The sequence below is a fragment of the Neomonachus schauinslandi genome, chromosome 7, assembly GCF_002201575.2.
Source record: "Neomonachus schauinslandi chromosome 7, ASM220157v2, whole genome shotgun sequence".
In the NCBI taxonomy this organism is placed as follows: domain Eukaryota; kingdom Metazoa; phylum Chordata; class Mammalia; order Carnivora; family Phocidae; genus Neomonachus; species Neomonachus schauinslandi.
In genome coordinates this window covers 129,054,966-129,068,871 of record NC_058409.1, presented here as the reverse complement: position 1 = coordinate 129,068,871, position 13,906 = coordinate 129,054,966, and positions in this window count along the sequence as shown.

The window sequence follows — 13,906 nt, the reverse complement described above, 5'->3', positions numbered from 1 at the left end:
CAGTTCTTCACTTTAATAATGTTTAAAAAAAGGTAAATGAAGCAACTTCATAGATTGCTACGTAAATCCATGCTTTAGATTCTTTTCTTTCTTTCTTTTCTTTTTCTCTGAGGCTCATTTTTATTAAAAGATAAGTGCCATTCTTCTTTTGTTCATTTGGTATCACAATGTGGTTTCATCTTTATTCTAAATTCATTGGAAAACATTGTCTGGGCTTCAACAACATTTCAGAAGCTGCTTAAACCAGCAAATACACCCTCCAACTTTCAATTGAAAAAGCACAGTAATATTGGACAAGAAAAAAAAAAATCTGTTTCTTTAATTCTTCAAAATGTCTTTCTTTTAAGAAGTTATTCAAGATGAATTTCTACTCTTTCATCTGATATGCTAATCTGAGTGTTCATTACAGAATATTGTTTATGTACTTTGAAAACTACTTGGGAAGCATTACATGACAGCTGTCTTCTTAATACTCTCACAGAAATTAGTTCTTCTATTTTGGGAAACTATCCCAGTGATCCCAATACAGCTCCATAAATAAATATGTAAATCTATTTCAGAATTATCCACAGACTGCATATTATAGATGTCTGTGACTCAAAGTACTTGCTTACTAAAATATATACCTATACACAATGATAGTATGTAAATGGATTTAACTTGATATAATTAAAGCAATCAAAACTAATGATGCAATAAAAATAAAAGACAGGTAGCTAGACATACATGCAAAACTTATTCACAGTAATAACCACTCTGCAATTAAATTTTCCTCAATGAAGTTAACACTTTCCATTAAAGAACTCCATGTAATTCACTAATTTAAATATTTATGTTATAAAATAAACATCTGCTTGTAATAAAGTTAATTTTTACATTTTAACACTAGTCGACTGAGAAAATTCATTCCTGAAATGAATGAAATCAAAATAGGAACAAATATTAAGAATGCCAGGGGTGCCTGGGTGGCTCAGTTGGTTAAGTGACTGCCTTTGGCTCAGGTCATGATCCTGGAGTCCCTGGATCGAGTCCCGCATCCGGCTCCCTGCTCAGCGAGGAGCCTGCTCCTCCCTCTGACCCTCCCCCCTCTCGTGTACTCTCTCTCTCATTCTCGCTCTCTCAAATAAATAAATAAATCTTTTAAAAAAATATCAAGAATGCTAAAGTTACCATTTTGAATAATGGTTGAGAAAGTTATTATGTATGAAAAGTCAGTTGTGTAAAATAAAGTATTACAATAAAGGCATAAATGTTCTGTTGTCAATATAATTTTAAATTATTAAGTGATACAATATAACTTGTAAAACACTATTTAAATTATTTAATTAATTGCCAATTCCTATTTAGGAAGAAAAGGAACTATTTCTAAATCATTGCTTTTATGGCTTTCCATTGCAATTGATCAGTATACATAGAGCTAACACTTTGTAGACTACATAATGTATATATTGATAAATTCATATGTTGTTGGGAAATGATTATATCTGGTTACACCTACATATAAATTGCAGTGAAACTTTCGTTTTTGGTTAAAGGTACTTCTTTTTGAAATCTAATACTTTGTAAAATTTTGAAGATAATTTAATAATCAACACTCTGATATTACTTGAATGTTATGATTTATGTTTCTGCTGTGATTTGGATATTTAGTTTCTCATAGCAAAAATAATGTTGTTTAAATGAGATTTTTCAAAACTTCATGGTGCAGTCTACTTTTTATTTTTATTTTGTTTTATATAGTTTAGTGACATGAATGTTTTAAAACTACATTTTGTGTATTTAAGTATGGTTAAGGCATAATAATTATTAGAATATTAATACAAATGATGAGTCCTTTAAATAAATGCATAATGTTATTATCAGTTATATTCAGTAAACAAAATTAATAAATTAAAAATGTGTCTATTAGATGGAAAGTATGATTTATAATTGTATGCAATTGTCCTTATGATAGCTAAATTCAGTTGCACTAATTACCTTCAATTTCAATTATAAGTTTGTAGAACTGCTTTAGAAGTACAAGTGATATAATAGAACAGGTATTTATGAAACATTGCTTTTACTTTCAGGTAAAAAAGCATGCAGATTTTTAGTTGCATGTTAGAAAGCAACTTTCCTATATCAATATTGGAAAGAAACAGTCCCAAATTTATTGATATGAAAGGTATTAAACCATTCAGAAATCTGAGAGAGCATTTTGATGTAATTTGGAGTAAATTGCAGTGCCCAATAAATATTTGCAAATCCAATTATTTCATTGGTTTTTAAAACCATTAAAGAACAAGTAGACATTTTTGTATTAAAAAATGCTCATGTAAAAATAAGTATATAGTAATATAATTGATTTTTTATATAATAATGTTAATTATCAGTTAAGTAAAACAGTATGGACACTTCCACAATAATTGGCCAATATAATTAGAAAAAAAAGAGAATTTTTTATGAGCATGTTGGATTATTATCCACACAGTTTACCTTAAAAAATATATCTTTTCCAAAGGAAGATGAAATACTTCACATAAAATATCTTCTGATGTGTTCCTTATGAATGTTTTAATTAGTTTACATGATGTTTTTTTCAGTTTATTGAAGTTTATATTCTAAGAAGAAAGATAAAATAGATAATAAAATTATCATATACATACATTTTGTACCCTCTTTATTGCTTGAGCTTTCTGATATTAATATAACTTTCTTTAAGGTGTTCAAATTTTTGTCAGATACCAATGTAAATATTATTTATTATTTTAGAACTTTTCCTCATAAAAATGTACTCTCTCTATATATATATATATAAAAGGATATCAAAATTACAGAGGCATGAATAAAATATTAGTAGTAATATCCCTACAAAATAACCACTGTCAATTTTCTTCTGTGTTTCCTTTTATGTTTTATTTTCTCTGAGCTTGTTCCATTCATTTATATGAAAAGTGGGATCTTAGTATGACTTGCTCCCTCAAAAAAAAATGGGGAGTATTTTCCATGATTATAAATATTTTAATATTAATCTCTTAATGATTTTATTAAGTGCCAACCTGTTATTTCAAGATCTATTTAGTTTCTTTATTTCAAGATTTCTTTATATCCATAGACAATTTGATGCAAAATATTTTAGTAAGAGTAAAACATTTTTTTTGAGTTTTTCAAACTATCCCATTATTTCTTTCAATGATTTATTTATTTATTTATTCATTTGAGAGAAAGAGAGCATGCACATGTGCATGGGGGGGGGGCAGAGGAAGAGGGAGAGAATTTCAAGCAGACTCCCTGCTAAGTGTGGATCCTGACCCAAGGCTGGATCATATGACCCCAAGATCATGACTCAAGCCAAAATCAAGAGTCAGATGCTCAATCAACTGAGCTACCCAGGTGCCTCTACCCAGTTATTTTAATATAATATCTTGCTTGATTTTATACACAAACATTTTTTTTATATTTGTTATATAGAAAAGATATAAAATATGGAATATATATTATCAATTCTGATTGACTCCTTTTATTTTTTTCAGGAGTGGGAACTGTATTACACCTCATTGTAGAAATGTGGAATGATACCTTAATGTAGAAAGAAAAAAAAAAAGGAAATCTTGGGGCCTGGGTTGCTCAGTTGTTAGGCGTCGGCCTTCAGCTCAGCTCATGATCCCAGGATCCTGGGATCAAGCCCCTCATCGGGCTCCCTGTTGGGCAGGAAGTCTGCGTCTCCATCTCTCACTCCCCCTGCTTGTGTTCCCTCTCTCGCTGTATCTCTCTGTCAAATAAATAAATAAAATCTTAAAAAAAAAGAAGGAACTCTCTTAATATCTACTATAAAGATATAATTAATTCAATGCTTTCCTTTGATCAGGTGGGGCTTCTCCAGAAGCTATTAAGATATCATTGATATGTCATCTTGCATTTGCTATTTCAAGGGCAAACTCATATTAAATGTATAATGAAATTATAATCTCTTTTATCTTGGGCCAATACAAATTTTCGGGAAACTGCTTAGATATTGCAACATTTTCTAAGTTTGATACGCTTTAGAATTTTGAATGGAACCTAGATGATTTCTATTAAGTCTCAAGTTCCAGATAAGTTACATAAGGTACTTTTGGTAATTGAATTGTAATAAGAATCTGATTTATTCACAGGAAAATGATATGAATTCTTTGAGGACAAAATGGTAAAATGGTTTTTATTTGCACTCATTCTGAACTAGGTGACTTTTTCCTTCTGTCACTGCAAATGTAACTATAGAAAGGATTTAAAGCATTTTCATCTGCCAAACATAATCTATATGTACCAAATCATCAATTGTAATGTGCATATAAATCACCCAGGGATCTTATTCAAATGAAGACTTTATAGGTCTAGGGTAGGGTCTGAGATTTCAGATTTCTTTTTTTTTTTTTTAAAGATTTTATTTATTTATTTGAGAGAGAGAGAGCATGAGAGGGGGGAGGGTCGGGAGGGTCAGAGGGAGAAGCAGACTCCCTGCTGAGCAGGGAGCCCGATGCGGGACTCTATCCAGACACTCCAGGATCATGGCCTGAGCCAAAGGCAGTCGCTTAACCAACTGAGCCACCCAGGTGCCCTGAGATTTCAGATTTCTAACAAGCTCCCAGGTCAAATGTTGATGCTGCCTGAACGACTTTGATTATCAATATACTCAGGAAATATCTCTTCAATGGCTGGTCCTGATAAGCTTACATCTTTCATAATAGATGTGTCTGTAGCCATTCTGTTTATGTCCTTAAGGAAAATTTGAAAATATAATCCAAAGTCAATTTAAGTATTTGCTTCTATAAATATTTTCATTTTGCTCTCTGAAGATAGTATGGCATCTTCCAGTTGGCTTCCACCCATTTCAACAGGTTGACAAATGCTATCTCCACTACAGAGTCTGCTATTTCTTTCACTCTTCTGCCAGGTCCGTCAGCTAAACGCAAAATAAAAATTGAGGGGAAGAAGGCTTTAGAATTTGAATTTCAGTGTTTCTACTTTTCACTTTCATGTTGTAGATTTGTGAGTTACAAATCTACTTTTTCTGCTACAGTAGTTATGTATCCTTTCTAGTTTGCTGCAATTAACATTTTCAGTTTTCTGTCAGTGTATGTCTTCAACTCATACATTTTAGATTTCTTCACTGAAGAGTTTAGCAACATGATATTGACCACAAATAACTATCACTTCAGAAACACTATTTCATTTGAGGATGTTTTACAGGATTTGCTACCTGAGAGAGTTGCTTATCTGTTTCCTTTTTCGCGATTTGCTGACTTGTTCATCTCTCTCATGGAATATGTTAATGTAGTGCCTTAACTGGTCTGTCTGCCTCAGATCTCTACCATTTCTTATCCTCTTAAAAAGTGTCACTTGATTTAACTTTTTAAAATGAATTAGTAATAACACATACTACCAAAATTTTGCCTGTTTTCAGTCAGAATGACATATATTTGAGGTCAAAGTATATGGCAGTACAAATAATGTAATATTTTTCTAGGTAAGTGTCATTTTTTGGCATACATATATTTCACATCTACCTACAATAAACAATATTGTATAACTGCTTACTCTTTAAAATGAAACATGATGTTGCCATTCCTTTATATTAGCATTCCCTTACCCTTAACTTAGAGCAGGTTTAATAAAAAAAAAATACTTGAAAGAACATTATTTCATGGTAATATGAAACATGTTATGGAGGAAAAAACTTATTATCTGAGAAGCACATGAACAGACCCCCAAGTTAAAATGATAAAGAAAATTTATTACCAGGGTGATCACATTTTCTCCATCTGCTCCATTATATTGTAAACCTGCTTACTTTGGTTTTCAAATGTTAGCTAACAGCTTGTCTAAAGGTTTTCATATTTCCTTTCCATGGTTCAAAATTTGTATGTTGCCTTTTAAAACACATTCTCTGTTTGAAATAATAAAAATGAAGCCATTCAATGCTCATCTGTATTATAGATTATGTACATTATTTTGCAAATAGGTGTTGAATTTTATGATTTTCTTAGATTAATATTATAAAAAGTAAGCATACTGCTGTATTTTCCTGCAGGCTCTAAATAAAACCAGACCATGAAAACATCCAAAATTACCATATCTTGCATGATATATTTTAAAAAGATTGTCACCTAGTATTGATATTTCAAACTTCATAAAGATTTGAAAAAGGTCTTACTTTGTAAATTTGAGAACTGTTTTTATGATTTTTTCTTTAACAATAAAACATAAAAGAAAATAATTGTTATTTTTTTAATTTTTATTTTATTTATTTATTTATTTTATTCATTTATTTGACAGAAACAGACACAACAAGAGAGGGAACACAAGCAGGGAGAGTGGGAGAGGGAGAAGCAGGTTTCCCACGGAGCAGGGAGCCTGATGCGGGGCTCGATTCCAGGAGCTGGGATCATGACCTGAGCTGAAGGCAGATGCTTAATGACTGAGCCACCCAGGCGCCCCAATAATTGTGTTTTTTAAATACATTTTTACTTTTTTTTTAAATTTCGGATTTTAGCCAAAATGATTAAAAGTGCTTTTAAGATAAAATTTCCATATTTACTATATATTATAGACATTTGTTAGAAATTTATTTTCTAGATTTTATGACATACATAAAATATAATTTAAAAATGTGATAGTGATTTTCATTTTTTTTAAGTTTTTTTATTTATTCATTCGAGGCACAGAGATACCGAGAGAGAGAGAGAGAGAATATGAGCAGGGGAAGAAGCAGAGGGAGGGGGAGAAGCAGGCCCCCCGCTGAGCAGGAAGCCCATGTGGGGCTGGATCGCAGGGTCCTGGGATCATGACCTGAACCTAAGGCAGACGCTTAACCAACTGAGCACCCAGGCGCCTCGTGATAGTGATTTTCAAGCTGAACAGATGTTATGCTTCTGGGACCTTTCACGATTACATCAGTAAAACACACAATCGTTAAATGCTCCCAATATTAATAACTGTTATAAAGAAGTTTGTATTATATATTAATAATGTTTATAACACTTATCACTTTTCCTTGTAAATATCATGTTTGAATAAGCATTAGTAAATACAAGAATGGGCAACATAAATTTAACTTCCTGAAGTTCTAAAAGTGTCTCTGATGTTGGAACCCAAATTCACAGGAGAATCGAGTTTTGAACACCTCACCATTAGAATCACTAGCCCAGAAAATGGACCTTGAGTCCTTACCATGTGAAGTCATAGGCTATTGCTATAGCCCTGGGAATTTTATTTATCTGGATTTGAGAGGATCTGCCTCAAAGAGACAACACAGATTAAACTAACATACAAATTAATGTGGGTACAGAAACTTTTGCTTGTTAGGATGTGCTTGGATAAATTTAAGCATAATTTCTCTTTTTGGTTTTCATTCAATGTAGATGTCTTTCCTGCATCCTACAGTTTACACTTCTCTACATGATTCTTGTCCCACAAGCTGAGCAGGGGTGGTCCCTCTTCTTTAGCATGCCATTATTACTAACTGAAAAATTTTCTGTTTTTCAAAGCTATTACTTTGCACAGAGATTCCACAATTTAAATAAAATTGTTTTTCTCTGATGCTCTCTGTTTAATGATTTCTACCAGTTTCTTATCAATACTGGAATAGATTTTCCCCATTTCCCTGGGCTATAATTTTAACCTGCATGGTTGGGTATTTTAATCAAATGTTTCTCTGTGCTTTATATTTGCATTTCCCAGTTCTGGCATTTCAGAGAAGAGATTTAGCCTCGTCAATATGCTTTAATAGTAGATATCTGTAAGTCTTAAACTGACATTGGATTTTAACTCAGCTATCATAGGATTCTTTTTTATTCAACTGTTATGACAGATAAGAGAAATAGCATTGGGAAGACATACTAAGGAACTGGGACCAGTGGAGAGCTGCTGTAAAAAGGTATTTAAAACATCTAGATTGGGCGCCTGGGTGGCTCAGTTGGTTAAGCGACTGCCTTCAGCTCAGGTCATGATCCCAGGGTCCTGGGATCGAGTCCCGCATCGGGCTCCCTGCTCTGTGGGGAGCCTGCTTCTCCCTCTCCCACTCCCCCTGCTTGTGTTCCCTCTCTTGCTGTGTCTCTCTCTGTCGAATAAATAAATAAAATCTTTAAAAAAAAAAAAAACAAAAAAAACATCTAGATTATGTGAATGTCTGGATTTCAAGGAAGAGTTCACAGAGGTAGGGGGAAATTTTGAGTTCATTCCAGAGGTTCCTGCAGAATTAGGACAATGCTGAACTTCACTTGAGATCACAACTTTGTTTGACTTCTTCCCTATCTTTCTTCTTTTACTCTCTTTTATGTTTCCCAAATGAATCATTTGTACATAAATCTGTGTCTTAGGTTCTACTTCTAGGGAACCAGGAAAAGAAGGCATAACTGGGAAAAGAAAAATAAATACAAAATATAGTAAGAAAAAGAGCTTAAAAGAGAGAAGAAGTCATTTCTAGGGTCAAGGTAAAATTTGAGAGTATTACAAAATAAGATTCTTTTTGTGTTCCAGAGATCTAATGTGAACTTGGATTTAGGTGAAAATAATCATAGCTACTGTAAATTTTACTTTTTCAATTTAGGTAGATTATGGCCTCAACCTGATATTATAGGTGTGGGGAAAGATGCCACAAATAATTCCCATAAATCATATAGGATTCAGCTAAAGTATCATGTTTCAGATAAAATTCCTTATTCCAAAAGATTGTTGTGTTTCTTTATGATTTACTTTCACAGCACACAATTTATATTATTATTATTGCAACTATCCCCAGTTTGTCTGTTGTCTGGCATAGTAGGCATTCAACAGATCTCAATGAATATTTGTTAAGTGAATTTGTAAATGAATATACTGGTTTCATCAATGTCAAGGAAGAAATAGTTGAAGAATAAAAACAATGTTTAGAAGTGTTATATGTTGCAAAAAATATCTAATTGCATTTGTCAATTAGGAGGCTTTAGCTAATCTTAGTAAATGAATTTTAATGAAGTGGGGAAGACACAACCTAAATTTCAATAGGTCGAAAGCAAAGAAGAGGTGATAAACTAGAGAAATGATCACAAATTATTCTTTCCAGAAACTTCAATATTGGGGGGGGGCTTAGGTAATAATTTAGAGAAGTATTTTGGATGGATCAAAAAAAAAAAAGAGAGAGAAAGAAAAATGTTTAATGAAATAAGCCTAATAGGAGATAGATTAATTTCCTGTGGAATGCAAGAGAAGATGTGGTACCAAATGCAGGTTGTAATTAGCTTTTGTCTTTGGTCAGGTTCCTAGAAGTAGAACCTAAGACACAGATTTATGTACAAATGATTCATTTGGGAAGCATAAAAAAGAGTAAAAGAAGAAAGATAGGGAAGAAGTCAAACAAAGTTGTAATCTCAAGTGAAGTTCAGCATTGTCCTAATTCTGCAGGAACCTCTGGAATGAACTCAGAATTTCTCCCTACTCCAGGAAGGAAAGCTGGGCTTTCACACTCCCGCATCAGTAAGTCATTAGCTAAGAGTTACCTTAAGGATACATAAACTTTGAGTGGAAAGCATTTCCATTAGTCCAAGGCTTCACAGGCTCATTTTAAGAGTAAAGCTCACAGATGCTGTGGGATGGAACACATAAAAGTAAAGGAAATCTGGGAGAACTTGCTTGGAAAACTGATGGTGACAACTACAGATTTGGACAGGCGTTTTATATTTTTTCCTTTAATACTGGAAGCAGCTTGGCATACACAAGTTTCTCAGGGGTGCAAGAACTTCATGCAGGAAGTTTCTGACAGCTTCTGTTCTCTCAAGGAGATAAGGTATGACTTCTTCATCTGTTGGAGTAAGAGTAATGTGTTTCAAGAAGATCAGATGAAAGACTCAAACTTTAGTAAAATATAATATAATGTAATATAAAACAAATATATAAGAAGTATGGCTCTTGATACATATATTGGCTATATATTGGCTTGATATATATTTGGCTCTTGATACACACACACATATATATATTTACACACACACACACACACACACACACACACATATATATATATATATATATAGAGAGAGAGAGAGAGAGAGAGAGAGATTCATTAGTAAAATCACAAAAATCCAGGGTTGAGGTCCTGCAATAGAAAATTCAAAAAAAGACTAGCAATACAATAAGGCAGGATTCTCTTCAGAGTGATGCCACACTGACTAGAGTTAAGAGATTGATTCATGTAGGTACAAAATTTTAATCTGTTAATTTTCAATAAAAAATGGAAGTGTCACATAGATAACACATCTTTTCTTTTGTCAGCATGTGTATTGTACTTTTTCCTTGCTTCCATCTATTTGAGGAGGCTGAGTCAAGATTGGAAGGGCTTAAAGTGGTCAGATGGCCTTGCAGATGGGTTTAGAATACTTGAAGTACTTGGCTGGATATTGCTAATGGTTATGCCTGATACTCTTTTTTTTTTTTACTCTTCTTCCATGGGTAACCAACCCTTCCTAAACTTCTGGGTGTCACTCTTTACTGACATTTATTAATACATTCAATTAGGTTCCACTCAGGTCCAATGCAACAGGTAAAATTCAGTCTCCTTGCAACGACATTGAATAACTATGTTCCTACTTACTAATGTAGATTTGAAAGTTTAATTCAATAATTAAGTAATAATTAAAAGAAGAGACAATTAAGAGAAAGGAAAGCACTAGCAGAGTGAGAAAGGATTAATATAATATGTTTCTAGAGGTGATAACTGGAGAGAGAACACAAAATTGGATAGCTCATCATCTCTTCACATTTGCAGGGTATTTGCCAGGAATTTGACAGACGTTTTACATGATGAACACCACTGTCACATGAAAATTGGAGGCAGTGTCATTTTATAAGTGTAACAGAAATTAGTGCAAGCTTGGGATAGTCTTTGTGAGGAATGTAAACAACAGGTGAGAAAAAATGTGCGAGGATTTTAAACTGAGTAAAGTTAAGGATTTTACTCAGGAGTGTGCCCGGAGATATGACTGGGCAGGATTTTGGATGTTAAACAGGACAAGAAAAGTAAGGTAATAGGTAATCTGAAGGTGGAAAACTAGTTCGATAGACAAATTCATGACTCCAGGAGAACGCAAATTGTCAGAGAACAAAATAACTTTTGTGAGACTAGAATTTGAAGTATGAGAGAAGTTTCTGTAAAGTTGATGAATAGGAGATAAGAGAAAAGAGTATCGGAACTTAAGATTTCAGAGTTGTAAGAATGAATAAGGCTGTGTATGAACAATGGTTGCTTGAATTGATTAAAGAGGAAAATAATTGTTTTTTAAAAGTTAATGTTAGGGGTGCTTGGGTGGCTCAGTCAGTTAAGCATCTGCCTTCAGCCCGGGTTATGATCTCAGGGTCTTGGGATTGAGCCCCGCATCGAGCGGCCTGCTCAGCAGGGAGTTTGTTTCTCCCTATCCCTCTGCCCCTCCTCCCACTTGTGCTCTCTCTCTTAAATAAATGAACACATAAATAAATACATAAATAAATACATAAGTAAAATATTAAAAAAGTTAATGTCAGTATAAATATCATGGAATACTACTCAGTAATAAAAACACTAGTGATGTATGCAACTAGCTGGATGAATCCTTACAAAATTATACTTATTGAAAAAACTCAATGCCATAAGGTTACATAACGAATGATTCCATTTATATGATATTCTTGAAATGACATACTTACAGAAGTAGAGAATAGAATCCTTGTTGCCAGAGAGGACAGGGATATGAAGTGAGGAGGCTTGGAAGGAAGTGGATCTGGTTAAAGTAGGGAAACATGAAGGATCCTTGTAGGGGTAGAAATGCTCTGTATCCTGATTGTATCAATGTTAATATCCAGTTTGTGTTATTAGACTATAATTTTGCAAGAAAATTACTAGTGGAGGTAAATGAGTATAAGGTATGAAGGATTGTTCTCTATTATTCTTACAACTTCATATAATTCTACAATTATCCCAAAAATAATAAAAAGTTTAATATTAGACTTTTTAATTTTACATACACATGCATAATACATTGAAAAAGGTTAGTGAGGGGCACCTGGGTGGCTCAGTTGGTTAAGCGACTGCTTTCGGCTCAGGTCACGATCCTGGAGTCCCGGGATCGAGTCCCGCATTGGGCTCCCTGCCCAGCAGGGAGTCTGCTTCTCCTTCTGACCCTCCCCCCTCTCATGCTCTCTCTCTATCTCATTCTCTCTCTCAAATAAATAAATAAAATCTTTAAAAAAAAAAAGAAAAAGGTTAGTGAAAGGATATAGTGTTAGGTGAGCAATAGTCTAAATAAACACAGGCAAGTGATCCAGATTTGGGAAACCAGAGTAACTAAGCAAATGGAGCATCACTGCTTGAAGATATTTGAAAGTAGATGAAAAACAATTAGTTTTCAATGCCCATGGGTTAGCGGAAGCATACCATTTTCTTGGTCTTATTACCTGCTTGGAAAAAGCAATATTCTCTACCTATGAATGCTTTAAGGAAATTCGTATTTTGCTAAGAGTTAGGAGTTAGTAAAGAAATATTCAGAGCAATGCTTATAGATGAAATGAAGGAGTTGTTTTATTTTAAGGAGGTCCGAATGGCACAGCACAAGAATTTGAGAAATAAACCAGTGAAAAAAGTTTCATTTCAAAGAGTGAAGGTAAGATATGGTAAAAGAGAAAGAACTGTATGAGGCTGACTGTATAAAAAAGTATATGGGCATTTCATCAAAAACGTCTGATTACATCAGTCCTAAAGCCTACAGAAATCTCCAGCTTCTGCCAAACTTGCAATGATGAAGAAAACTGACTGATTGAAATAAGTGAGAATTATAGTAACAACAGTATTATAATCAGGGATTAGTAAAGAGTTTCTTATGATGTAAAATGAGTCATCAAAATGCAAGAAAATTAGAGGACTGGTATGTAGATTATAGGGCCATCTGCTGAAAAGTATAGATTTATTTTCTTTATCATGGATGCATATGTTTTTTTAAATTTGTCATTGCAATACATCTGAAATTTTTATATGACTGCGTGTACACACATACATGGGCACACATGTGGGTGTGCGCACACAAACACACTGCATTTAAAATGAAGTATTTCCCCCCTTAAAAATTAATGAATGATTGATTTGGTCTTTTGTAAAACAGTACATTTGAGACAATTTCTATTAAGAGCCCTAGAATGGAAAATTTGATGAAAATAGTTGTATAACATTAAAAGAACAAACATTTTAATAGTGGGCACATTAAACTGTAATTCACAATATAAAGAATCTTGTGCATATATGTATGTATAAGCTCATATGAATTTTACACATCATACACATTTCACATTTGATCTATACACAAGGACACACACATGAGTTACTATTTTTCAATTCTGGTCTTTGAACCAGCCATTACTGTGCCAAAGTGAAGACAAAAGCTTGGCCATTCATGAAAATCAGGAAGATCAGCTTTTCTATCATAGATTTCTGTAACTCCCCTCACTATATGTTCAATATTTACACGACATGATTCTGGTTCTAGAGACCGGTCCTCTGTGCTTCCTTCCTGTTGCTGGGGTCAGAATTCAAGTGTGGTCCCTTTGAGGCTCAACAATTTCTCTACTGTGACAATAAGTGACCATGTAATAAAATCTAATGCTGCTTCCAGTGATGCTGGAAATCTAGTGTAGATATAGAGACCAGGATAATCTGGAATTTCCCTCTGCTTTCTGCTACTGCTTAAAAACTCTGTTATTGCTCAATGCAGACACTTACTCTGATAATAGCTCTAGAACTAGTCTTCCTTGTCAAAATCATGGTTTGAAGTTACAGCATTTTTGATTCAGTTATGTGGCTTCTGGAGGTTTAAATACATTTTTGTCAAGAAAGACACTGAACTTTAAAAGAGGTGAATGCAAACCTGTTTTCAGTGCTTAGAAGTGGTAA